The sequence below is a fragment of the Chiloscyllium plagiosum genome, unplaced genomic scaffold, assembly GCF_037043375.1.
Source record: "Chiloscyllium plagiosum isolate Xiang-an unplaced genomic scaffold, Cpla_swu_hap1 HiC_scaffold_1, whole genome shotgun sequence".
Lineage (NCBI taxonomy): Eukaryota > Metazoa > Chordata > Chondrichthyes > Orectolobiformes > Hemiscylliidae > Chiloscyllium > Chiloscyllium plagiosum.
This window is the reverse complement of record NW_028270139.1, coordinates 36,373,433-36,398,835: the sequence shown is the minus strand read 5'-3', so window position 1 is coordinate 36,398,835 and position 25,403 is coordinate 36,373,433. Positions and strand designations below refer to the sequence as shown.

Genomic DNA, 25,403 nt, shown 5'->3' with positions numbered 1-25,403 from the left:
ATCATCTAATGTCCAATAGTATGGAGAGTTCAAACAGCATGATGAACACCTGTACAGACTGCTCAAAATGCACTGTCCACTAACAGGGCACTATCCAAACTGTGTCTGACTCAGTTCTTTGGTTCTCTGTTTAATTGAGCAAACCCATTAAGAGCATATGACATAGGAGCAGAAATTAGGCCATTCAGCCCATCGAGTCTGTTCTGCTATTCAATCATAGCTGATAAGTTTCTCAACTCCATTCTCCTACTTTCTCCCTGTGACCCTTGATCCCATTGATAATTCTTTGGGCATTCAGGCTAATTCCTACTTTGACTGTTTGTGCCAATCTATAGACCAGCATGCCTCATCTCTCTTGATGCACTGGTCTCCAATCTGACATGACCTGAGTAAAGGGAGTAGGAATTACTGCAGCGGGGGGTTCTCACCTTTGGGACAATGCTTTATATCATTGGTGAAAGTACTGCATCTTCTTAGGTTAATGAAATATAGTATACCTGAATCCTGATTGTATTCTAAAAATTTTCCAGGATGATAGATATGCTGTCAATTCAAGGATTTGCTTTTTAACAATCTTAACAATCAGCATTATGAGTGTAGCAATACAGCAAAAATACAATTGGGTCTACTTTTTCTCAGATTCTGAACTGTAAGCAGCTTTTCAAGCTGCATCACAGAATTTGCAGTTAAAGATGGCATCGCCCATTGCACCCCCTTGGGAATTATTTCCCTTTACTGTAGAAGGAGTGTCATTCAGCAGGGAGGACTGGAAGCAGACATCAAAGTAAAGGGGACTGTTCTGGTGATTTATATTGTTTAACTAGCTTTTTAACTAGTGTAAGCTTTTTAACTAGTCTTAGCAGTTCAGAAACTACACTATTGATTCTGATTATTTTCGTGGACATGAATATGGAAACTAAGGATTTATATCAAAGGAAAACGTAAGAGGAAATTTCTCACTGTCTTTTCAGAGTAAGGAACATTGTCTCATGTTCAGATTTCTAACAAACATGTGCTGCACTTTTTGTATGGTTTCTTGGTGAGATATGGGGTCACATTGCTAGAGAAGGCCACCTCTCCCATGTTTGAGGAATGTGAATTTGTGGAGTCTGGAGGTGTTTGAGTAAAATGTTAAACCACCTTCGGTACTTTCTGTTTCTTTTTATTATTTATTGATCCTGATCTTCAGCAGCTCATTTTCCCTTGAAGAGTGTTTGGTAACTGGTGAATTGTGCAATATTAATCTCTTTCATCACGCTGGCATACTGTGTAATTCTCCAGTGCTACTTAGATTTCTCAGCTATAGATAAAAAAAAGTATGTGAAGTAAAACCAAAGTTGAATTGTTTACCTCAGTGTTTCTTTACAATAGTTACCTGAGAATGGATAGAAATGTTAAATTAGAACGGGGGTGTTTTCATACAACAACTAATAAGGGGCATGTAGTTGCAAATGTTATAATTGAGCTGTTACCATTCAGTAGCTGTTTTGAGTCAAATAATTTCCTTCTTTTCAAAAGGAAATGGTTGCCCATTTTTACTTCAGTTTTTATATCATGCCTAGGAACTTTGATCATGGCTACAACATTTTTAAGATTCAGTCCAGCACGTCACTTCAAACATGTCTTTGAACATCTTAAGTAATCCAAAAGGGTGAATCTTGTATACTATAGTTAAATAGTAAGAAATCCAACAATACGGAAATTGACACAATTCTGATTTTGATTAAAAAAAGAACAATGTAATTTCTGGTGATTAGCAGCACTGCAGGATTGTGCAACATGCAATGATATAGGCTGTGTTCTGCATTCAGACTATTGAGACTTAACATACAGCCCAGGTTTGGGATTATTCTGGGGGAAAGTACTGAGTTTTGCATTGCTGGTGTACCATACAAAGCTGGTCTAGAGAACTATGCCTGGTTAATTTTAAGCAGGTGCCAGTTCTGGAAAGCTTGCCAGCAGTGGAAGTGGCATCATCATATTAGATGCATTAGAACACCCACTCACAACACTGGCAAGCATTTAGTTTTGAATGGTGGAACTGTTGCTCCCCTTCTATCTGAGTATATTAATGTATGACAGCAGTCAAGACAGCAGCTGGAAAGCAGTTTAAGGGTTTGAGTCTTGAGAATGGCCAGCATTTCATTTCATGTCTGCTGTGTTGTGCTAACGCTTGACTGCTAACTGGTGATAATGACAATTCCTGTCTGTCTTATCCTGAACTCATATGCTTCATGGTGATCAGAGTACCCAAAGCTGTGAAGAGACTCAAAGCATTCTTAGTTAACATTCTGCTTTTTCATCAATATCGGTTGCTCAGATTCAAATGGCACATTATAAAACAGGAATAGAATAAGCTGTAAGCATGGACAATGTCAAGAACTGAGCACTGGAAGTATTCCACATTTAAATTATTAATAATGTTTGAAAAAACAACACTTCCAAATTGACTTGCAATCTTTCTTCATAGTCTCAGCCAAATCTCTTTCTTGAATTTAGCACACATTATGCTTTGAATAAAGAGGATTTTGGGCTTCTGAGGAGTGTTAAAGATCATAGAATCCCTACAGTGTGGAAGCAGGCCATTCAGCCCTTTGAGTCCACACTGACCCACCAAAGAACATCCCACTCAGACCCAGCCTGTAACCCTGCATTTCCAATGGCATTTTTCCACCTAGCCTGCACATCCCTGACATCTTTGGTCTACGGGAGGAAACTGAAGCACTCAGAGGAAACCCACACAGACATGGGCAGAATGTGCTAACTCCAAGAGTGGAAACCTGGGTCTCTGGCACCGTGGGGCAGCAGTGCTATCCACTGTGTCACTCTGCTGCCTTTTTTTCTTTGTTTTAGTTTAAAAATAAATGCAAAAGTTACATCATGAAGTATTTATACCTTCTTTGAGAGCAATGTTGATTGATGTTGAAGTTTTATGGATCTCAGGCTGATCGTGCAGGCAGGAGGTTTGAATCTGTGTACATTGAAGATGCCGTTGGACTGCTAATGTCGGGGCTATGGCTGACATTTAAGAGTTTATTTCTGCAGAGGAATATCATGAATGAAAGGCCATCAAACCAAATGAGCTAACTGTACAACATTGTGGTGAGTTGCTTTTGATTTTCTTTTGCTGGTGCAGATATGGTTTCTGTTATTAGATGAATTTTGCAATAGAGTCATAGAGTCATAGAGATGAACAGCACAAAAACAGACACTTCAGTCCAACTCGTCCATGCCGATCAGATATCCCAACCCAATCTAGTCCCACCTGCCAGCACCCAGCCTATATCCCTCCAAACCTTTCCACTTCCTCTGGCAGCTCATTCCATACATGTACCACCCTCTGCCTGAAAGATTTGCCCCTTAGGTCTCTTTTTTATCTTTCCCCTCTCACCCTAAACCTATGCCCTCTAGTTCTGGACTCCGCCACCCCAGGGAAAAGACTTTGTCTATTTAGCCTATCCATGCCCCTCATGATTTATAAACCTCTATAAGGTCACCCCTCATCCTCTGATGCTCCAGGGAAATCAGCCCCAGCCTATTCATACTTTGTGAGCTCTAAGAATTTTTTTTTTTCTGGAGCTTGAGGAGGTGATAAAACGATCTGGAAACCCGTCATTAGAAAATTAGCTTTAAATAGGTTTAAAGTTGCAGCCCCTCTTGACTTGGCTATGGAGCATCGTAAACAGGAGAGAAAGCTGTGCACCGAGAGAGGAAGTGGAGCACTCTCAGTAGGAAGCCCAACCCAGTAAGGGTCTTTCAAGAACATTTGTCTTCCTTTAACTCTGTCACGAGCGGTGTGTGAGATGCCGACTTTTATCCGAGGAGGAGATGAGTGAACTTTGACACCTCCATCAACCCAACATACTGCCACACAGCAGGGCAAAGACAGCCTTACCAGTGGCTGTAATGATCATTATGATCAAAAGTTTTCACACTGAAGAATCCTTCCAGGCAGAAGTAGGCGGCATGAGCAACATCTCAAAGTTTGCAGTGCGTCTCTGCATCAGGGAGTGACAGTGGTCATAGGAAGTGAATGCCTTGATCATCTTGTTAACCAGTCAGAAACTGGAGGGGAAAGGATTTTTTTTGTTAGTCTACAGAGATTTGTTATGGTCTTCTCTTTGACATAAATGTACTGTACAGATCTGATCTTTTTATTTAATTTATTGTGGACCAAGTTGAGAAAAGGATACTACTTTATCAGAGAAACTGGGAAAGGAGATATTTCAGTTTTAACTCGTTACTGCTGCTCATTGTGAGTTGTGTTTATGTTGTCGCTTTGATGAAGCAGTGGGGAGGATTACTGGTCTCATCAGTGCTGTGGATGTATGGTCAGCGCAGTGTTATGCAGAGACAACCTGCTTATTGGTTTTTCAACTCAGGACCAGCTTTATGAGTCAAGAATGCTTAGCATAACAACAACTCTCTAACTGGCTCTTGACAGGTGAATAACCAATGTGTGAACAACATAAGGGCAAAAAGCTTCCAGATTGCAAAAAGACAGCATTTTGTTCTCCTTGCAGAGAAGTATCAAAAATTTGGAAGATAGCTAGCTATTTTTGCTCTCCCTTTGCTATAAATTGCTGCAGCTATCCACTGACTGAAGACTGAACCATTATTGTGCCAACTACCCGATATCTGCAGTAAAGAACTGAGAGGACTCAGAAAGAGGAAAATTGGAGATCAGGAAGAATCAGAAGAAACAAAAAAGACACTTCATTGAATCCAGTGGACCGGTGCTATCAAACAATGTTATCCTAATTTGCTTTGCTCTACACTGAACTTCTAAGTTTATTTGGTTCTCTATGCCTGCCTATGTTATAAGAGTTTAAGAAGAGCTCGAGTTAAAAGTTGATAGTTCATAGTAATTTCTTGTTGAGTATAGCAACCTGACCAGTGTTTTCTGATTACCTGTGTTCATCAGACAGAAACAAAAGTCACACAACACGAGATTATAGTCCAACAGATTTATTTCAAATCATACGCTTTTGGAGCACTGCTCCTGCATCAAGTCACTTCAGCTGATGAAGGAACAGCACTTCAAAAGCTTGTGATTTCAAATAAACCTGTTGGACTATAATCAGATGTCATGTGACTTATGACCTTGTCCACCTTAGTCCAACACTGGCACCTCCACATCATCAGACAGAAAAAGTGAGAACTTTCAGTAATTTGATTATGTCCTTAGCTTTTGTGACAATCCCAAGACCAATGGGACTTGACTATCAGTGCGCTTTTCCAAATCAGTTATGAGTCAAAAGGTGTGGTACTGGAAAAGCACAGCAGGTCAGGCAGCCTTGGCTCAGAGTCTTTTTGACTCTGATCTGCAACATCAGCAGTCCTCACTTTCTCCAAGTGGGTTGTGAAAAAAGTACCACATACATAGAAGGATTTGTGAAACAATAATATGAGTTCTTTGTTGGAAGGTACAGAATAATTCACTGGAATGTTAAATACAGTTAATTATTGCCTTCCACTGTTGCTTTAGCCTGGCTATCAAATCCTGGGATTTTAAAAACAAATCGTGGAATGTGGATGTCAAAGGCTGGACCCAGAATTTATTGTTCATCCCGAGTAGACCTTGAGATGGTGGTGTTGAGCTGCCTTCTTGAACTGTTACAGTCCATTTGTTACTGGTATAATACTGTCTGGAAGGGAACAGCAGAATTTTGACTCTTCAAGGGAACTTGCAGTTTGTGGTTTCCCATATATCTGCTAACCTTGTCCTTCTAGGTGGAAGTGATTATAGGTTTGGGAGGTACTGTCAGAGGAGGCTTGGTGAATTTCTGCAGTGCTTCTTGTAGATAGTACATTTTGTGGCTACTGAGCACTGCTGGTAGAGGGAATGGATACTTGTGAAGGTGGTGACAATCATATGGTCTCTTTATCCTGGAGGTGTCAAGCTTGAATTTTGTGAAACTGCACTTATACAGACAAGTGGGGAGTATTCCACCGCACTTCTGACTTGTGTGTTGCAGATGATTGACAGGCTTTGGGTAGTCAGTGGGTGAATTACTTGTTGCAGGATTCACAGTCTCTGACGTGCTCTTGTTGCCCAGGATTTATATGGCTCATCCAGTTTAGTTTTTAGTCGATGTAACTCCCAGGATGTCAGTGGATCATGTCCTCATGAGATAGATTCTGATGTCAGTAGTTTAGGATATGCTGCCTTAATAGTGTATGCCATCATATTTCTATGTCCTCCATGGTTTTTTATTTAAAGAATTATACTATTTACATAGAGTCATAGAGTCATAGAGATGTACAGCATGGAAACAGACCCCTTCGGTCCAACCCATCCATGCAGACCAGATATCCCAACCCAATCTAGTCCCACCCGCCAGCATCCGGCCCATATCCCTCCAAACCCTTCCTATTCATATACCCATCCAAATGCTTTTTAAATTGCAATTGTACCAGCCTCCACCACTTCTTCTGGCGGCTCATTCCATACATGTACTGCATGAAAAAGTTGCCCCTTAGGTCTCTTTTATAGCTTTCCCCTCTCACCCTAAACCTATGCTCTCTAGTTCTGGACTCCCACACCCCAGAGAAAAGACTTCGTCTATTTATCCTATCCATGCCCCTCATAATTTTGTAAATCTCTATAAGGTCACCCCTCAGCCTCTGACTGTCCAGGGAAAACAGCCCTAGCCTATTCAATCTCTCCCTACAGCTCAAATCCTCCAACCTTGGCAACATCCTTGTAAATCTTTTCTGAACCTTTCATATTTCACAACATCTTTCCGATAGGAAGGAGACCAGAATTGCACGCAAAATTCCAACAATGGCCTAACCAATGTCCAGTACACTCGCAAGATGACCTCCCAACTCCTGTACTCAATACTCTGACCAATAAAGGAAAGCATACCAAACGCCTTCTTCACTATCCTATCTACCTGCGACTCCACTTTTAAGAAGCTCTGAACCTGCACTGATCTTTGTTCAGCAACACTCCCTAGGACCTTACCATTAAGTGTATAAGTTCTGCTAAGATACATGTGGAAACAAAAATAAAAAAACAATGTTGTTTCTGAGTGCACTATAATACAGAGCAGCTCATTTACAAGCGTCTGAAATGTAAGACAGTTTGCTTATCCATCCAGTTTTAGTTATGATGATCTTTCCTTAACTTCTTCAGAATTCCAGTTAAGAAAGCTTTATTTGTCACTCGCGCGGAAATGTTCCCTCTAATTTCTCTCCACAGGCACTGCCAGGACTGCTGAGCTTTTCCGGCATTTTCTGTTTTTGTTTCTGATTTACAGCATCCGCAATTCTTTCAGTTTTTATTTGAGTTGTTTCTTCGGGCATGTTTTGGTTGCTTTAGAGTTACTCAGTTTTTCAAGTGGTGGTATTATTCTGATTTGGCATCTTGTTGCATTGTCTTGCAATTTGGTGTTCATAGTTAATTTGATCTTGAGTTTGGATATACACTGACAATTTATGATGTCCTGAAGAACGGTCACTGGAATGAAATGTTGATTCTGCTTTCTCTGCACAGATGCTGCCAGACCTACTGAGTTGCTTTAGACATTTCTGTTTCTCTTTCAGATTTCCAGCATCTGCAGTTTTTTGCTTTTGCTGATAACTTCTGATGGATTCCAAATTTCAAAAGTTGCATGTTGTATTTGAGCTTTCTGGCAAGTATTATGGAGGAACATAGGAACAGATGTAGGCCATTCAGCCCCTCAAACCCGTTCCACCATTAAATTAGATGATGGCTGATCTATGGCTTAATTGCCTTTTGCATTAGTACCTTTGCTTAAGATTTAAAATTAACATCTGATCTAGCATCCACTGCCACTTGTGGAAGAGAGTTCCAAACACCTACCACCCTTTGTGTGTAGAAGTGATTCTAACATCTCTCCTGAATGGTCTGGCCCTATTGTTCAGAAATAAGGGTCCACAGATGACCATGAATTCAATTCCAATTGTCATGAAAACCAATCTGATTCACTCATATCTTTCAGGGAAGGAAATTGTCATCTTTATACTGTGTGGCCCTCATGTGACTCCAGACCCAAAGCAATGTGGTTGACCCTTAACATCCCTCTGGGCAATTAGGACAATAAATACTGACCTAGCCAGTGATGTCCTCTCCTCTGAATAAATTTTTAAAAATTAAGTTTTAACAATTTTGTGGTCATTTTGCAGCTTTTTGCAGGACTTTGTATGTTATGGAACTTATTAATAGCACTGAAAGTTACATCCAGCTTTAAATTGCAGTTCATTTAGTGACCTCTGTCTTAGGTTGACATGGGTTATTGCTTGGTTGTAATTGTGGTGGTGTTGAGCTGGTTCTATTCCCAGTTCTAGTTTTGAACTCTGCCAACAAAACAGTATTTTTTTGCAGAAAAATAGAGCTGGCTGTTTGAAAGGGTGAGTGAAGCAGTGAAAACTAACTTTTTTATAACCTTTCATTCACTTTAGGCACTGTTAATGAACCGATTGTTTTTTCCAGCCTTGTCTGCAATATTTAGTTCCATTACTGTTGAATTCTCCTGTCTGTGGATTCTATGTAAAGTGTTACTAGATCTGTTGTTTATACTCTCTGTTTCTGCACAAATCTCACAGCAGATCCACTTTTGTATTTGAGCTCTCTCAGATTTGAACAATCTTTCCAGGATCTGGTCCCTGCTGTCAAGTGAATTGTAATCTCAAGTAAGCAGGTGCAGTGTATATTGGATTCCTATAGAGGCTGTCGAATTGCTTACACCCAGCGAGGTTTTTTGATGGTAGTTTATCTTTCTACCTAGCATTTCCATCAGCACTTGTCTTCATATGCCTTACCTAGCCTGATGTTCCTATGTGATTCTACTCTGTGGCTGCAGCATGGTTGGTGAACAATGACTGATTTTCTTTGGGGGTGAATGCAAGTGGCTTTGCAGGATGCCCTCAAGTAACTCTGGAACTTGTGGGTGCCCCTTTTGCACTACAGCAGTTTGACATGGTTGGTAACATTTTGGTTTTATTGCCTAGTCCATAACATGAAAGATTGTCAGGTCCCACCCTGTATGATAATAGTTTGAGTTCAGCTTGGATCTATATTTTAGAATACTGCTTTGCTCAGAAATATAAAACTTGGAATGAGGATTTCATGAGCTCTAGATGAAATAATTAATTGTTACATCTCCATTTAGAGAGGCAAGGTTTGACCGGGATAGTTGTCACAAGGCTAGTCCTTTTTTTTAAAAGCTGTTCCTGGGTTAAGGATACTCTGTCCTTGATTTTTTTTCAGAGGGGTAATAAACCAGGCCAGACTCTGATTAGACTGGTTTGGTACAGAGATTGATGGGTATTAAGAGGCCTTTTTCTTTCTATGTAAACAGATAAGACTTCAGGCGAAAGTGGTCATGTTTTAGAAGTGACCTGTATAAAGAAAGGGGAGTGGTCAGCTCTCTAGCTGAGCAGTTTAGTTCAGCCCAGAACTGGTTTGGAGTTCCAACAGTGAGTTGTGTGAAAACTCTCTTTTCTCTCCCTTCTAACTTCAACCTGTAAGCATCTGACCCTTTTTTGTACTGGGTTTTAAAGGGGGTTGACTTTTGGGTTTGTTGTGTATATTTGGAACAGCATACTTAAGTCTAGTTTGTATAGACTGAGTTCTGTAGGAGTTCTTTGTTCTATTCTTTGTGTTTCATTGTGTAATTTTATGACTAAATTTTTGTCTGTTTTAAACCTGGTAGTCAACCTCACTAACTAAATCTGGATAATTGTCACTGTACACTTACTGAAACAAATTGCAAAATTATGGTCTGGGCTGCCTGTTTAAGAATGTTTTAAGTGGTCTGGCCTAGTCCATAACATAGTCAGCATGGTTTTGTCAGAGGGAAGTCATGCCTAACAAATCTGATTGCATTTTTTGAAGAGGTAACCAGGTATATAGATAAGTGCAGGACAGTTGATGTAGTTTATATGAAATCCAACAAAGCCTTTGCCAAGCCCTACATGGGAAGCTGGTAAAGAAGATAAAAGCTCATGGAATCCAAAGTAACGTGACAATTTGGATCCAAAATTGGCTTAGTGGAAGGAGACAGAGGGTGGTAGTAGAAGACTGGAGCCTGGTGTACTGTGGCTTAGTGCCTTATTGTTTGTGATATTCATAAATGATGTAGATAAGAATATGGGGGAAGGTGATAAGTAAGTTTGTGGATAACAGCAAGGTGGTTGACAGCAAGGAGAGAGATATCAGGTTACAGGAGGATTTAAACAGATTGGTCAGATGGGCAGATCCAAGGAGGATGGATTTTAACCCTGATAAATGTGAGGTGATGCACTATGGAAGAAGGAACAAGACAAGGGAGTGCTCAATAATGGCAAATCACTAGGTAACTCAGGAAGATGAATCTTGGGGCACTATTCACAGATCTGTGAAGGTGGCAAAACAGTTTAACAGGGTCCTTAAGAATGCATAGGACATGCTTACCTTTATCAGATTATGAGAGCAGGGACACCCTGTTCGGACTTTACAGAAGTGTGGTTAGACCACAAATGAAGTACTGTGCGCAGTTCTGGTTGTCACACTATAGGAAGGATGTGATTGCAGTGAAGGGGATGTAAAGGAAACTCAGCAGGATGTTACCTGGGATGGAGCATTACAGTTCTGAAGAGAGGCTGGATAACTTTGGGTTGTTTTCTTTGGAGCTGAGAAGGTTCATGGGGACCCTGATAGAAGTATATAAGATTAATATGGGCATAGACAGGGTCATTAGGAAGAAGTTATTCCCTTTGGTCAAAAGGTCAATAACAAGGGGGCATAACATAAAAGTGAAAGGCAGGAGGTTTAGAAGGCTTTTGAAGAAAAACATTTTCATTCAGAGGGTGATGGGCATCTGGAATGCCTCTCTTAGAGGATAGTTGAGGTGGGAATCCTCAGAACCTTTAAAAACTACTTGGATGAACACTTGAAGGGTCATAACATTCAAAGCTATGAGCCTAGTAAGGGAAGGTGGATCTAATATAGGAAGTAGAATATTTTTGTTGGTACAGACTCAATAGTCCGAAGGGCCTCTTCTGTACTACATGATTCTATGGTTTTCTCTCATGCTGTGGTGAGTAGCTGAACTATATGGAATAAGAATGCCCCAGGTTCAATTTAGTCTGTGATAGGTTCGGGAACTTTCACTGGTGTAGTGGTAGAAACTTCACAGTTGACCTGGAGTTAGAGAATGAGACCGGATTCCTGCGTTTTCCTCAACCAGTGGTCATTGCAGGCAACTCTGCATGTCTAACAGCTAACTGAGGAGAGGGTTTGGCTTGGTGGCCATGACTCAGAAATGAAAACGCTTCAAGAGTCACTTCCCCTAGAAGGCCCAGTGCACACTGTGTAAATCAACATGGCCAATGCATTCAGTTGTGTAACTAATTCACAGCAAGGTAGTTCCTGAACATAAATGGGATAGAATCTGTGAGGAGCTTCTCATCAATCCATAAATTGTCTTTTGTGAGTACTTCTCCAATCACAGCATGAGCCTCCCCTGTACGTGTTGCTGATTGGTGCAATATTCAGGGAAAAAAACTATGCTGTGATTGGAGGTGCTGATGGGGAAATGAGTGGGTGCAATGACCAGGTCATTGTCATTAGTGTCCATCAAGCCCAAACTTCAGGGATTGCCACCAAGAACTGCCTCTGGACTCAGGAATTCCCACTGGGTACCTGGCCCAGAAGCTACTGGGAGCCATGCTTTAAGGGTTGCCAAGTGCCAGGTCCAGGGTATGCTGGGTCAGTTGAATCTGCGGGATGCCATCCGCTGTCGGGGTAAGGGTGAAGAGGATAAGGAGGCTGTAAAGGGGGTGGAAAGAAGGAGATAGCAGGGGAGGCAGGATAGGAGACTGCCTAGATGGAGGTGAAGGAATATGTGGGGGCATAGTGGTTGGGGAAAGAAAAGGCTGCTAAGGGTGTTGAAAGTGGAAATCCCCAAGGAAATGATAATCAGGCAGCCAAAAGGAGAAGGAGAAAAAAGGCTATATGGAGGTTGGATGGGGGATAGAAGGGCAGAATATGTTATTATTTAATACAGTCTGACAAAAATGCCTGAGAACAGATGGAGCTAGGAAACAGATGATTGTTGTAAGTTAATTGAAAGTAATCTGGTGAGCTCTCAACTTGGTGTAATCAATATCTTAGAGTTTTGAGCTGTTTGAGGTGGAATAAAATTCTCTCTACTAAAATACATGCCTGGAATCTGTCTAACCAAGATTAAATCTGGTGTCTATCAATGGAAGCAGGGGATGGTTAGTTGGTTGTAACTTAAAGATTCAAAACTAAGCATTATTTTAACCAAAGAATAATTTCGAGAAGATGTCAGTGTGTTAGCTGAATCAGAATCAAAGGTTTCAGGATATGGTATCCCACCCGTTTGCTGAATAACAATCTTATGACCAATGGAAACAGTAAGCAATCACGTGGATCCAAGTCATTATCTATCAAAGAAGAAACAAAGTATACTCTTGGCTCTTTCACCACTGCACAAAAACAAAAAAGAATCAACATTTTGTTTAAAATTGGAGACTGGTGATTTGAACAAGGAATGACTGAATGAATGAATTAGCTTTATTGTCATATGTACTCAAATTAGTGCAATGAAAAGTTTATAGTTACTACATTACAACACCATCTTAGGTACAAAGATACCTTGGTACAGATGAACGTTTGGACAAATTGATAACTTTCATTGATAAAATTGATCAAAAATATAGTGTGCTAACAGCTGATGAGATGTGGCCAGGTTTGGATAAATTTGGAAAGACTAAATATTGTTACACAGAAGGGTACATAATGGAATTCCACAGATTACTTGCAAAAATGCAAAAATTATTTTTGGAAATTCCCAATCTGTGTTGACATTTAAATTATTAGACTCTGCCAAAGTACAAATAATGGACATACCTCTAGTTTTGACAGGAGCTAAGTTTGCAGATAAACATATGCTGCTCAAATAAATATCAGAAGTACCAAAACTATTCCTTGGAAAGTGTTCTTTACCAGCAGTAGTCATGGTGCAAATGGTTTCATTGACCTTATGACAGAAAATGGAAAACACAGTGTTAGCAGATTGGTGAGAACCCCCTAGAGAAAGGACTTAGGTGACAGTACAAAATTGGAATTTTAACTAAGACAAATGAAAACAGGAATTCTTTTGACAAATTTGTGAAGGGAAGAGAATACTTACAATAAAAGGATGAAGTCCAGAATTATGCAAGATGTAGTCAATTGATGTTTCAGGTATGATTCAAAGTAACATTATGCTATTAACTGCCCCAAACAGTACAGTAGAGTATCTGAAGTTAAACAAGAAATGGAAATGTCAGAAGAAAACGATGGAGATGTGGATATAATAGAATGACTAGTGTTGTTCACAATCCATTTTACTTTAGTAATGAAGTGCTCATGGTAAAATCTTTCAGTTGTGCAGAATTGGATAGCAAATGCAAGTTTACGGTGTATGGTATAGAATCTAGATAAGTACAGAGAAAAATACTGGGAAGGGACAGGTTAATAGTTGAGGGAGAAGAGTTGAAGTTGTTAGGATTGTCTGAATTTCTCTTGCAAAGAACTGGCACAGAGTTAATGGATTGAATTGCCTATTTCAATGCTATCCTACTCTATTCTATAGGACCCAACCTGCATCTCAGAGATGCTTGATAGAAGCTGTCAAGGATTAAAAGGAGGAGGGGGATAAGGAGATGCCTTTTCCCCTTCTTCCCCAGGCCCACTAGTGGGCTGGAAAAGCAGTTAGCTCACACTACATTAGCTCAGGCTTGATTTTCCCACTGATTTTTCCCCTGCCCTGCTTTTTCCTCAACCTGTCATAGAGACTTTCCTCGCCTCCATTTGGTACTCCTTGTCATCAGTTGAAAAGCTTATTGAAATTGGTAATAGATATAACTACAACAGGCTTTGACACTGGTATACTGCATTGAGAAAATATAGTATGGTGATTACTTTCTAACTCTGAATAGTGCTCAACAAGAATGTGCATTACTGCAACAGGATCCTACCACGAGTGTAAACTAAAAAAATTAACCTATTGGAATTCAAACCTTCATATCAGCGACTAGTAGTTTTTTTTCTTCGAATATAGGAACCATAATAAACAAGGAAGGAAGGAATAGGAACTATAATAAACGCATATGAAGAAATAAGAAGCATAACAAACACAAAGGAAGAAAGAATAGCTGTTTAAATCAGTCTAAGTGGTTCTGCAGTCATCACAAATTCCCCTGTCAATACTCTGGTCACAAATTAAGTCCTTTTAATCCATCATCACTTTACAAACTTTGCTGACTCCCCATTCCTCAACTTAATTACTCTAAAACACTAGCGTTCAGTAAAATTCCTCTGTTCAATCAGTGTTTAATTTATATCAGATACCAGGAGTTGCAACTTTACATCATGCTTTCTTGTAAGTTTCTGGAACAGGCACATATTTTTATTTGTGTATGTTTTATTTGTTTATGCAGCTGCTTAGCTTACCATTTTCATTTTATACTGTCTTCCACTGCCCTTTGTTCACTCAATTTACCACTGAAACCCATTTTGTACTTTCATTAACATCAGGCCACAAACATCAATATCCCTCTGAGCTTCACTCTACGCTAACCCAAATCATACAGCATTTACCTGCTTGTTACTGGTAACTGCGAAGATTAAAGGTTTTTGGAGCAAACGTAACAGGATGATATGAATTCTGATGAATGAGATTATCCCACTGACACCATCCTGACTATAGGCTATGAACAGGATAGATGAAACTTCCATGAGCTCCATATGCAAAGGATTGGAAAGTTGGTAGTCCCAGGTCCTGATCCATTTCCTATCTCTGTCACTCCTCCCCTTTCGTTTATCCGAGAACTACATCCAAAGTTTCAAGAAAATCTGAAGCCATTTTTTTTTCTTCAGTGTTATTTAAAATCTATAAACAGTTTCTAAAATATGTAAAAGGGCTACAAGGTGGATGAGTGAACTGATCATTGTTGGTCAGGAGACCAGTCAAGTGAAGAGACCAAATAGGAATGTATTGGTAGTAGTAGACCATGTAGTCAGAGGGATTGACAGCATAATCCAAGTGGTTAGATTGCCTGCCTAGTGTCAAGTTTCAGGAAAACTGCTCAGCTCTGGAAATGAGCTTATAGTGAGAGAGGGTGCAACTGGTCATTGTGGTCAATGTACATATCAATGATGTACAATGAAGAAAGGGGTTCTGTATAATCAAAATGAGGGACCAGACATCGAATTAAGAAGCAGAACTTCAAAGATTGTAACCTGAGCCATTTGCAAATGGACATAGAGAAAATCAAATTAGAAAGATAGATACATGGCTGAAACACTGTAGTGGATGTGGGAAGAAGTGGGTTCTGATTCATGGGGCACTGACACCAGAAGTAGGGATAGTGGGATATGTGATGGAGGGATGGTCTGCAGCTAATATATTGGGTCTAACCTTCTTACAAGCTGCACATCTAAAAATGTAAAATGATTTGAAACTAAATAGTGGAGGCAAGGGATCAAAATGGAGACGATGTGGCAAAAGAGAAAAGTATTGAGACAGGAAATGATAGACTTTAGCAAGAAAATGTAGACAGAACAAACCTATGTGTAAATTAACAGATAAGGCTGGAGGTTTCAAAAATGATGAAAAGATAAACTAAAGATTGTACCTGAATCACACATCATTTGAAGCAAAACAGTTGAACTGACTGTGCAAATAGAAATAATAAACACAACCTGGTAGCCATTATCAACATGACAGTAGGATGATATGGATTTGGTACCTGAGTACTTAAGGATACAGGCCACTTCTGATGAATAGGAAATTAGAAAAGTGTGGAGGAATGGCTCTGTAAGTTAATGATGGTAGTAGCACAAGAGAGTGGGATGACCTCAGCTCAGGTAACCAAAATGTAGCAACAGTTTGGGTCGAGGTGAAAAATGATAAAGGAAGAAAATCACGTATGTAGTAATGTATAAGCCCCGAACAGTAACCACATAGTAGCTTCTAAAATGAAGGAAGAAATAATGGCGGCTCATCAGAAAAGCATGGTGATAATCATGGTATATTTTAATCTCTATAAAGACTGGAAAAGTCAGATGGACAAAAATAGCGTTGATGAGGAATTCATAGAATGTGTTTGGTAGAGTTTCTTGTAACAGCATGTTCTGGGCCTAACCAGTGAGCAGGCTATACTACTTTTGGAATTTATTCTGAGATAGAGTTAATTAATGATCTCATAGTGAAAGCATACTTAGGTAGCAGAACCAATAATGTATTTGAATTTTACATTCATATTGGGGAAAGGAGGTCTGGGTCAGAGGCTGTTTAAAGAAAAACAATTATGAGGCATGAAAGCAGTGAATTGGCGAAACAGATTGAAGGATATTGGCAAAGAAATGCTACATGGATACATACTGATGCAGTAGTAGAAATTTAATGGGCTATTTCAGAAAACACACATTACAGAGAAACAGCAAAGTTGAAGAGAGAGGTGCTCTGTCCATGGCTAACTAGGAGAGTTAAAGATAGCTCAAACTTAAAGAAATAACACATAATTGTGCAAAGACAGGTGGAAAGACCAAAGATTCAACAGGATATATAAACCAGCCAAGAATGGGTTATAAATAAATAGAGTATGAGAGAAAGCTAGCCAAAAATAGGTAGTGTTTATACAGTTACATAAAAAAAACCTATCAAAATAAGCTTTGGATCTATAGAACATAAGTCTGGAGGTGTGATAATGGAAGTAAAGAGATGGCAGATTTTCCCATCTTTACTATACAGGATACAATGAATATCCCTGAAACAGTGAGGAACTCAGGAAATGGAAGAGAGGGAGCAACTTGGGAATTTTACAATCATTACAGAAGTTGCACTGAGTAAATTGTTGGAGGTGTGGGCTGATAAATACTCAGGTCCTGATTGTCTACATCCTCAGGTTAATGGATTTGGGTGTTCTCGTGCATGAATCTAGAAAGGCTAGTTTGTAGGAATGCAAGTAATTAGGAAAGCTAAGAGAATGTTATAAATCATTGCGAGGAGAATTGAATGCGAGGCACTGATGAGATCACATCTGGAGTATTGTTTACAGTATTGACTATCTTATTTAAGGAAAGATGTAAATGCATTGGAAACAATTCAGAGAAGGTTTACTAGACTAATACCTGGATTGGGTCAATTGTTTTACGAGGTTGAATAATCTGGAGTCTAGAAGAATAAGAGGCAACTTGATTGAAAGGTATAAGATTCAGAAGGGTTTTGACATAGTAGAGAGAATGTTTTTCTAGAATCTAGAATTACGAGTAACTATTTATAAATCGGGGTCATTCATTTAAGATAGAGATGAAGCATGATAGTTTCTTCTCAAAGAATGTTATCAATCTTTGGAAACCTCATCCTAAAAAGGTGTGGAAGTAGAGCCCTTGGAATATTTTTAAGGCAGAGATGGGTAGAATATATTGAAATATAGAAGATTCCTATGGGGCTTGACAGGGTACATATGTAAAGATTGTCCCCTTTTGTGGAAGAGTGTGGGACCAAAGTATAAAATGTCAGAGCAAAGGGTTAGCTATTTAAGACAGAGATGAGTAAAAACTTCTTCTGTCAGAGGATAGTGAAACCATAGGAATTCTTTACCACAGAGGATTGTAGAGACTGCAATGTTAAGTATGACACCAAAATAGGTGATATATGGATAGTGAAGAGGGTTTTCTCAGAGTAAAACAGGCCCTTGATCAGATGGGCCAATGGGCCAAGGACTGGCAGATGGAATTTAATTTAAATAAATGTGAGGTGTTGCATTTTGGTATGGTAAACCAGGGATGGACTTATACAGTTAAGGTAAGGCTTGAGAAATGATGTTACACAAAGAGACCTTGGATTGCAGGTGTATAGTACCTTGAAAGTGAAGTTGTAGGTCGACAGGATGGTGAAAAAGATGTATAGCATGCTTGCCTTCATTGGTCAGAACATTGAGTATAGGAGTTGGAATGTCATGTTGCAGCTGTACAGGACATTGGTAAGGTCAGCTTTGGATACTGCATGCAATTCTGGTCATCTTTCTATAGGAAGGATGTTGTTAAACTTGAGAGGGTGCAGAAGAGATTTACGAGGATGTTGCTGGAACTGGAAAGTATAAGCTATAAGGAAAAGCTGAGTAGACTGGGACTTTTTCCCTTGGAGCATTGGAGGCTGACGGTTTTATAAAATCATCAGGGGCATGGATAGTGTAAATACCATGGTCATTTCCTTGGGTTGAGGAGTCCAACATTAGAGGGAGGGGAAAGATTTCAAAAGTATTTGAAGGTAAAGTTTTCAGGTTTCTTGGCTATCCTTAGTCAGGGCTATCCTCCTAAGTCAATTCAGGCTTCAGGAAATAAATGTCAATGGACAGCCATCAAGGGACAGTGTACACTGTGTGGGGAAAAGTGGAAAACTCAGGTGTAGGAATTAGAGCCAATGTGCTGGGACACAGAGGGGGCAATAACAGTGACACCAGGTAAAGCAACCTGAGAGAGAGTGTGCGAGAATGTGGGCAACAGATAAACTAGCATATGAGTCACTGACAGGACACCCGAGGAGAGGAGAGGAGAGGAGAAGGTGAGGGGAGAGAGTGCAGAGGGTAGTACATGTATGGAATGAGCTGCCAGAAGAAGTGGCAGAAGCTACTACAATTGCAACATTTAAAATGCATCTGAATAGATATATGAATAGGAAGGGTTTAGAGAGCTATGGGCCAAATGCTGGCAAATGGGACTGGTTCAGATTGAGATATCTGGTCAGTCCAGATGAGTTGAACCGAAGGATCTGTTTCCGTGCTGTATGATTCTATGACTCTATAACCCCAGATCTACTGCACTGCCATGTCCAACATTGTCATCCACTGAACCGCCATCAAATGATGGTGCCATTTAAAGACACTCCTCATGCAGTATTCTGCCCCCTCCCATCAGGTCCCACTCTTATAACAGGAGTTGCCATCCTCCACTGAATTGTTACAGTACAGAAGGAGGACATTTGGCTCATAATGTCAAGAACAGGTTTCTGAACATTTTGACTTTGTACTAATCTTATACCTTTACCCTTAACTTTGCCCATTGCATCTATATAAATAATCATCCAATGCCCTCTTGAATGCCTCAGTTGACCTTGCTTTCACCACATTTTCCAGGCCCAACCACTCAACGTGAGTGAAAAATAATTCACCTGGTACTTACTTCTTTTGTAGAACACTTTAAAAATATGACTTCTGGCTCTCGATCCTTTTGTGATCAGAAACAGTTTTTTCCCTATCAACTCTGTCTAGCCTCTTCATGATTTTCATAGTTTCCATCAGAACTCCCCTCACCTGCTCCTTTTCTCTCCTCTGGTGTCCTGTCAGTGACTCATGTGCTGGTTTATCAGTTGCCCACATTCTCTCGCACTCACTCTCATGTTGTTTTACGTGGTGTCACAGTTAATGCCCCCTTTGTGTCCCAGCACACTGACTCCAATTCCTACACCTGAGTTATTCACATTTCCCCACACAGCATGCAATGCTCCTTGATGGTTCCCCATTGACATGTATTTCCTGAAGCCTGAACTGACTTAGGAGGACAGCCCTGACTGAGGGTAGTCAAGCAAACTGACTGATTTCCATGCAACACCATTGCTGACCTGTCAGCAATCAACAGGCTGAATGCAGGGCTGTCAGTGGTGCAATCCCTGGACTGGAAGGACCTAGATCTTCAGACCCTAATCACACTGAACAGCCACTGACAATGGTGAAACCCCTGGACTGAAATTGGACAATGCAACTGACTGATTATGATGGCAACCCTGAGTGATCAGAGTCCCTCTTGACTCAATCAGCGGATACTCCCATTACTCCTTCAGACATAGCCATTTAGTTGAAGCACATGCAATGTGTTGGCAATGTGAGCTGCTGGCACATGCTGTAGGTATGGCATTCAAGTAGCTCAGTGCCATACACCAACATGTCCACTCCTTCACTATTCAGTGATTGCAATCATAACCAAGCTACTTGACTTGCTGCCTGTGCCAAAATCCAAAACAAGATAGAACTACTGTGAACTTGTAAGTTCTGAGTGAAGCTGCAATGTATTAAAAGGCAGGGCAAGGTATGTGAGCACCAAGTAAGCACAAAGTGAGTTAATGCTAAGAAAACAAGGTAAAAGCTCTCAATATGCATGCAGATCCAATGTCTGAAATGGCTGTATGTTCTCCATACAAAATGACCCCATTGCAATGAAAAGTGTCAGTGAGCTCCAAAGTGCAATATTAAAATATATTACAAAGGAGTCCAAGATGTGCCATGATGAAATGGTGGGGCTGGTGATTTGCCTATGCAGACTTCTGTGGATAGAGGGTGCAGGCACTTAGTTGCTAACCACAGAGTGTGCTGAGATGTTGGGAAATAAGGGCCAACATGGAGGCCCTGAGACAACATGGGTGGGATGCAGCCGTCAAGTAACTACTCACTTTCAAGTCGGTAGTTGACATCGTCTAGTTATTGGTATTTGGGAGAATAACAATCTGCATATCAATGAGATAAGATTACTTAATAATGAGATACAATGAATGGAAATATTGTTCTTGCTACTTACTAGTGCGGTTTAAACGTTAACGGAAATTCAGACTTATTTTTAAGATTGAGAGTCTTGTCTTTCCATTCTTGTCATATTTTTCCCACATTTTATCACCATTGTTCAGATACTGGAAAATTCCATCTTAAGGTTTTGCTGTCAACCATGAAAAAGCAGCTGTTTGGTGCCTTTAATACATAAATGAGGAACCCAACGCTCATGTTAGGCCTTATTTGCTAAATTAACTAGTGCTCAGAATGCAACTATTGGCCAGGCCTGCTCCACTCCAGTATCTGCCAACAACCTTTCTTTGAAAGTTTCTTGTGGAGCCAGAAAAGCACGAGTGATTATGCCATGCAACACTCTCAAAGGCAGCTTCCGGCCTGATATTGATCCTCCTTTCGCAGAGACATCTATGGCCTGTGACTGGTGGGACAAGCAGTTTAAGATTCATCCTTTGGAGCAGACACCTTTGGAATGGTTGGAAATCTTGATGCCTAGAAATTGGAAAATGGGTCATAACTAATTTCCCATTCCATACCATCAGTTTTCATCACTTCTGGAGGATCTGATTTGATTTGATCTGATTTATTGTAGTTAGGTGCACCTAACTATAGTGAAAAGCTTTGAGAATGTCAGACTAGCAGGAATTAATACAGTCAGTAAAATGGAGAAAAATCTAACCTAAAACCACTCTTAAAATGGTTTGTTTGTTTGAAGAAGTGTTAGCCAATACTTAATATACAATTACAATGAAAGTTTCCTTTCGATTTGCTGTAGAACGATTTTCCTGCTATTTTCAATCTGGGTTTAGAAGAGGATCCTCAAACTCAAAAGCCATTTTCTGACCTGTGCATATCAGTATATTTGTACATAAAAACAGTATATTTGTACATAGCCAGTATCCCTACCATGTGGTGGAAATTTATGGAGTATCAAATCTGTGCTCACAAATGAATACAATTTGAAATGCACAGAAATCTGAATGGAAGCGCATCCAACATTTTAGCACAAAGATAATATGGCCACAGGTTTAGCACCTAACCCTTGACAGTGGACAAGTGACCAGTTATGGATTACAATTGCTTCCTGTGTGCCAATAACTATGTGATTGATTGTCAGGTAGCTGAATAACTTGGGGCTGTGAGCAAGATATGGAGCAGATACTAGATCTCCACAAGGTTACGAGTTGTCACAGTTCTCTGCAGTAAAAAGTACTTTAAGCATGATGACAACCAGTTTATTTTATCTTCAGCATATGAATAAAATGTCCAAGACCATTTGGAAGTGTAAATCAGCTACCCTGTGTCTACTGCAAACTAATGAAAGCATCAAAGAAGGAAAACTGCAAAGCAGTGTTCCGATCAGCACAATGGTGACACAGCAATGTCATTACTTAAAGGAACAAACCTGTCAAGTAACCTTATGTAAATGGTCTCATCATATATTTCTAGTTTCAATTCTTCAAATATTTCTTCAATTTCTTCTGTTGCCAAAAGGGACTCATGCTGAATTTTAACCAATGGCCTATAAATGCTCAGGATATTGTTTGAAAATCATGTGACATGTTAACATTAACAGCTTGAGCTCGTGATATCCTACACTTTGCTTCAAATGAAAGTCCCCTGAGCGATATTTACAAGTGATTCCTTTGTGTGAGAGAATGTGTTGGTTGGCAGAACTTCACTGACGATCTGCTGTAATTCTGATAGTTTAGAAGTATTATGCTGAGCATTTCCATACTGCCTAATACCATCTGTTATAGTTACATCATCTCTTGCCTTATGTACACCACAAGCTTTTGGGTGGGGTGGAACTCAGTTCTCTAAATTGTGTGCCCAGTTGCAACAGGTTTTGCACCGTCTGGTCTATAAAAGCTGGCTTTCCTCACATTCTATCGTTAAATTTGGCAGCTCCATAAGCACCACCTTTCCTTACTCAGTGCTACTTCAGGGAGTGAACTATAACCTCGTTCTAGTTCAGAACTGATTAGAAGAACCACTTTTTTCAGCAATGTCATTGCTGTCTTGTTATGTTATTCCCATAGACGAGACTGAAAACAGAAACAGTTCATGTAAAGCAGCAGCTTTTATCACCTTGAAAAACCTGTTATAACTTACAATTCTTTCCTGAATTGTACATGTTAGATTATAGGTTTTAAATATGGTTCTAACTTAACTACCACTCAAAAATTCCCATTTCCACAAAAGCAAATAATAATCATAACCTTGAAAACGGTTATTTGAGGCTGTGTTGATATTTGAGCCACTGCACTATATGTCTTTATAATTGTATCTCAATAAAATCACAAAATGTATGCATTTACTCAACCATTCCATTTTGCCATCTTTTCACAAACATACCCCTGCTTGATCTTGTAACTTTTAAGGGTTTAGGACTTTCTGGCTTTACTTTTAGCAGGATTAAAATATTCCAGCAGTGTCAATTCCAACATTTTTAGGGCTTTATGCAGCTTTAAAATTTCCATTTCCAGATTTCCTGGAAACCATTGTTTAATGCTCTGACAGTCTTCCCCACCCATTATACGTAGATACAAGAGACCACACCGATCCCAGGCTGTCTAGTTTTCATGATCCATTATCTAATCATAAACTGTTGTCTCTGAGCCCAAAACTGTCTCCCAGCCTTCAGGTCCCATTGCTGTCTTACATATTTGTAGCTGCTCCAGTGCAAAGCAATCCTTAGAAGAATTTCCAGCTCTGTATATATTGTCAGCCATTTGGAAAATCTCTTTCTTGCTATATTAATGCTACTACTACTACTGTTGACATATTTACTTTCATGCTCTATAGAATGAGGTCTCTTTTCAGGATTAAGTTGTGGAGTCGTCAACAGTTCTTCTGGAAGGTTTGGATTCTAATTATAATGCTACAGCAGATGGAATTGTATGTTTGATAATTTTCATCAGAGCAGTAAGTTTTTCGTACGTGGATTATGTTTATGGGCACCATGAGCCATAATGTCTTGACTAAGACTTCCAGGAGCTATCATTGCACTGTTAATGTTCTTCCAAATAAAGGGGCACAGATAATTGCTTTATAATGAAGGCATTGACTCTTGTGTAGTCCAGAACTTTTTGAGTCAACACTTGCAGGGTAGCAAACATTTTCCAGCATTTTTCAGTCTTGGTGGTCATATATCATAAGGTTATCTGGAACTCAAATGGTAACATTGTTATATTAGTAACTTGTATGTTGTTAACTCTCGGAAAGTTGGCAGTCTTGAAGAATCCTGTCACCCTCTTATGTTACTAGCAGGAAATTACAACGTTGTTGGTCTTGGTAAGTAATGCCTCTCTGATCTCCTTGATACAATTGGCTGACATTGTAACTGTCCTCACTGTTAGCCTGGAAGGAGTTCAGTGCTTGAGAATGAGCTCTTCATTAACAGTCCCTCACAATGTCACAAAATGTTCCAGGCTGCGCAGAGGTTGTCAGTGTTTCACTGCTAAACCCAGGTCTGCTTTGATGTATTTTATTGTCACTTATTTATTCTCTTGATACCTTCTGCATGTTTCTCGTTATATGACTCAGAAGTGGAGTTGCATAATTAGGGGTGGCTCAGTGGCTCAGTGGTTAGCACTGCGGCCAGGGATCCGGGTTCGATTCCAGCCTTGGGCAACTGTCTGTGTGGAGTTTGTACATTCCTCCCTGTATCTGTGTGGGTTTCCTCTCACAATCCAAAGATGTGCAGGTTAGGGTGGATTGGCCATGCTAAATTGCCCATAATGTTCAGGGATGTGTAGGCTGGGTGCATTAGTCAGGAGAAATGTATAGTAATAGGGTAGGGGAATGAGTCTGGGTGAGATACTCCTCGGAGGGTCAGTATGGACCTATTGGGTGAAATGGCCTGTTTCCACACTGTAGGGGTTCTGATTCTAATCTAGAAAAGTCTGTCGGTATGGGCAATTGCAGTGTTCATTCTCTTTTCCAAGTCCAACGGTGGTTCAGCATGAAGACAATTTCACTTGTGCTAAAAATATAGAATATTCAAAGAACATTTGAAGCAATTCGTCTTTGACTAAAAACATTCCTCTTTGCACTATTGCCTCTCTAACAAAAATCAATTTTTGTGATGCAATAAAAGGTGATTATTGAGCTATCAGACCTCGATTGTCCTGCTTTTTTGTAAATCACTGGTGTGATTTCACTTGGAATATTGTGTGAACCTTGAAGACCACAGTTCAAATGATAATACAGCAATCAAGAGAATGGCAAAGAAGGAAGACAGTTAGACCATAGTCTTTTATCGTTTAGCATTTCCGAAACTAGTGTATTTCATTTTCTGTAATTTTCAGCAAGCTGCTTAGAGTTCTTTCATTGCTTCAGAAATATGAAATGATAATTCTGTCCAACTGCCAAGAATGTTAAAGGATTAGAAAAGATGTCATGTAGGTGTACTCAGGTGTTACAGGAATGAAGGGTTACATTCAGTATGAAAGACAAGAGAAAATAGTCGGTACAACATCGTGGGCTGAAGGGCCTGTTCTGTGCTGTACTGTTCTATGTTCTATGTTCTATGATGAAATTTTCAAAGCAGAGAGACATTTGAAAATAACCTGATGGAAGCCTAAAAAATTATTTTAAAAGCAAGCAGGTTATTTCTTATGTCAAACTGCTGAATGCTGTGCAAGTTCAATGCGATTCGAAACAAATGCTGAACAAAGTTTAATGTGGAAAAGTGTGAGGTGATTCACTTTGGAAGGAGTAACAGGATTGCAAAGTCTGGGCTAAAAGTAAGATTCTTGGTGGTGTGGATGAGCAGAGAGATCTAGGTGTCCAGGCACATAGATACTTGAAAGTTGCCA

General features: G+C 39.8%; 1 long non-coding RNA gene across 1 annotated transcript in view; it reads left to right on the top strand.

Annotated features, from left to right (window-relative positions):
• The window catches only part of LOC148152103 (uncharacterized), a 46,610-nt gene that overhangs the window by 4,618 nt on the left and 16,589 nt on the right, over positions 1 to 25,403 (top strand). Inside the window, exon 2 of the long non-coding RNA XR_015757715.1 lies at positions 2,944 to 3,102. This is a non-coding gene — a long non-coding RNA (uncharacterized LOC148152103). The remainder of the gene's footprint in view (positions 1 to 2,943; positions 3,103 to 25,403) is intronic.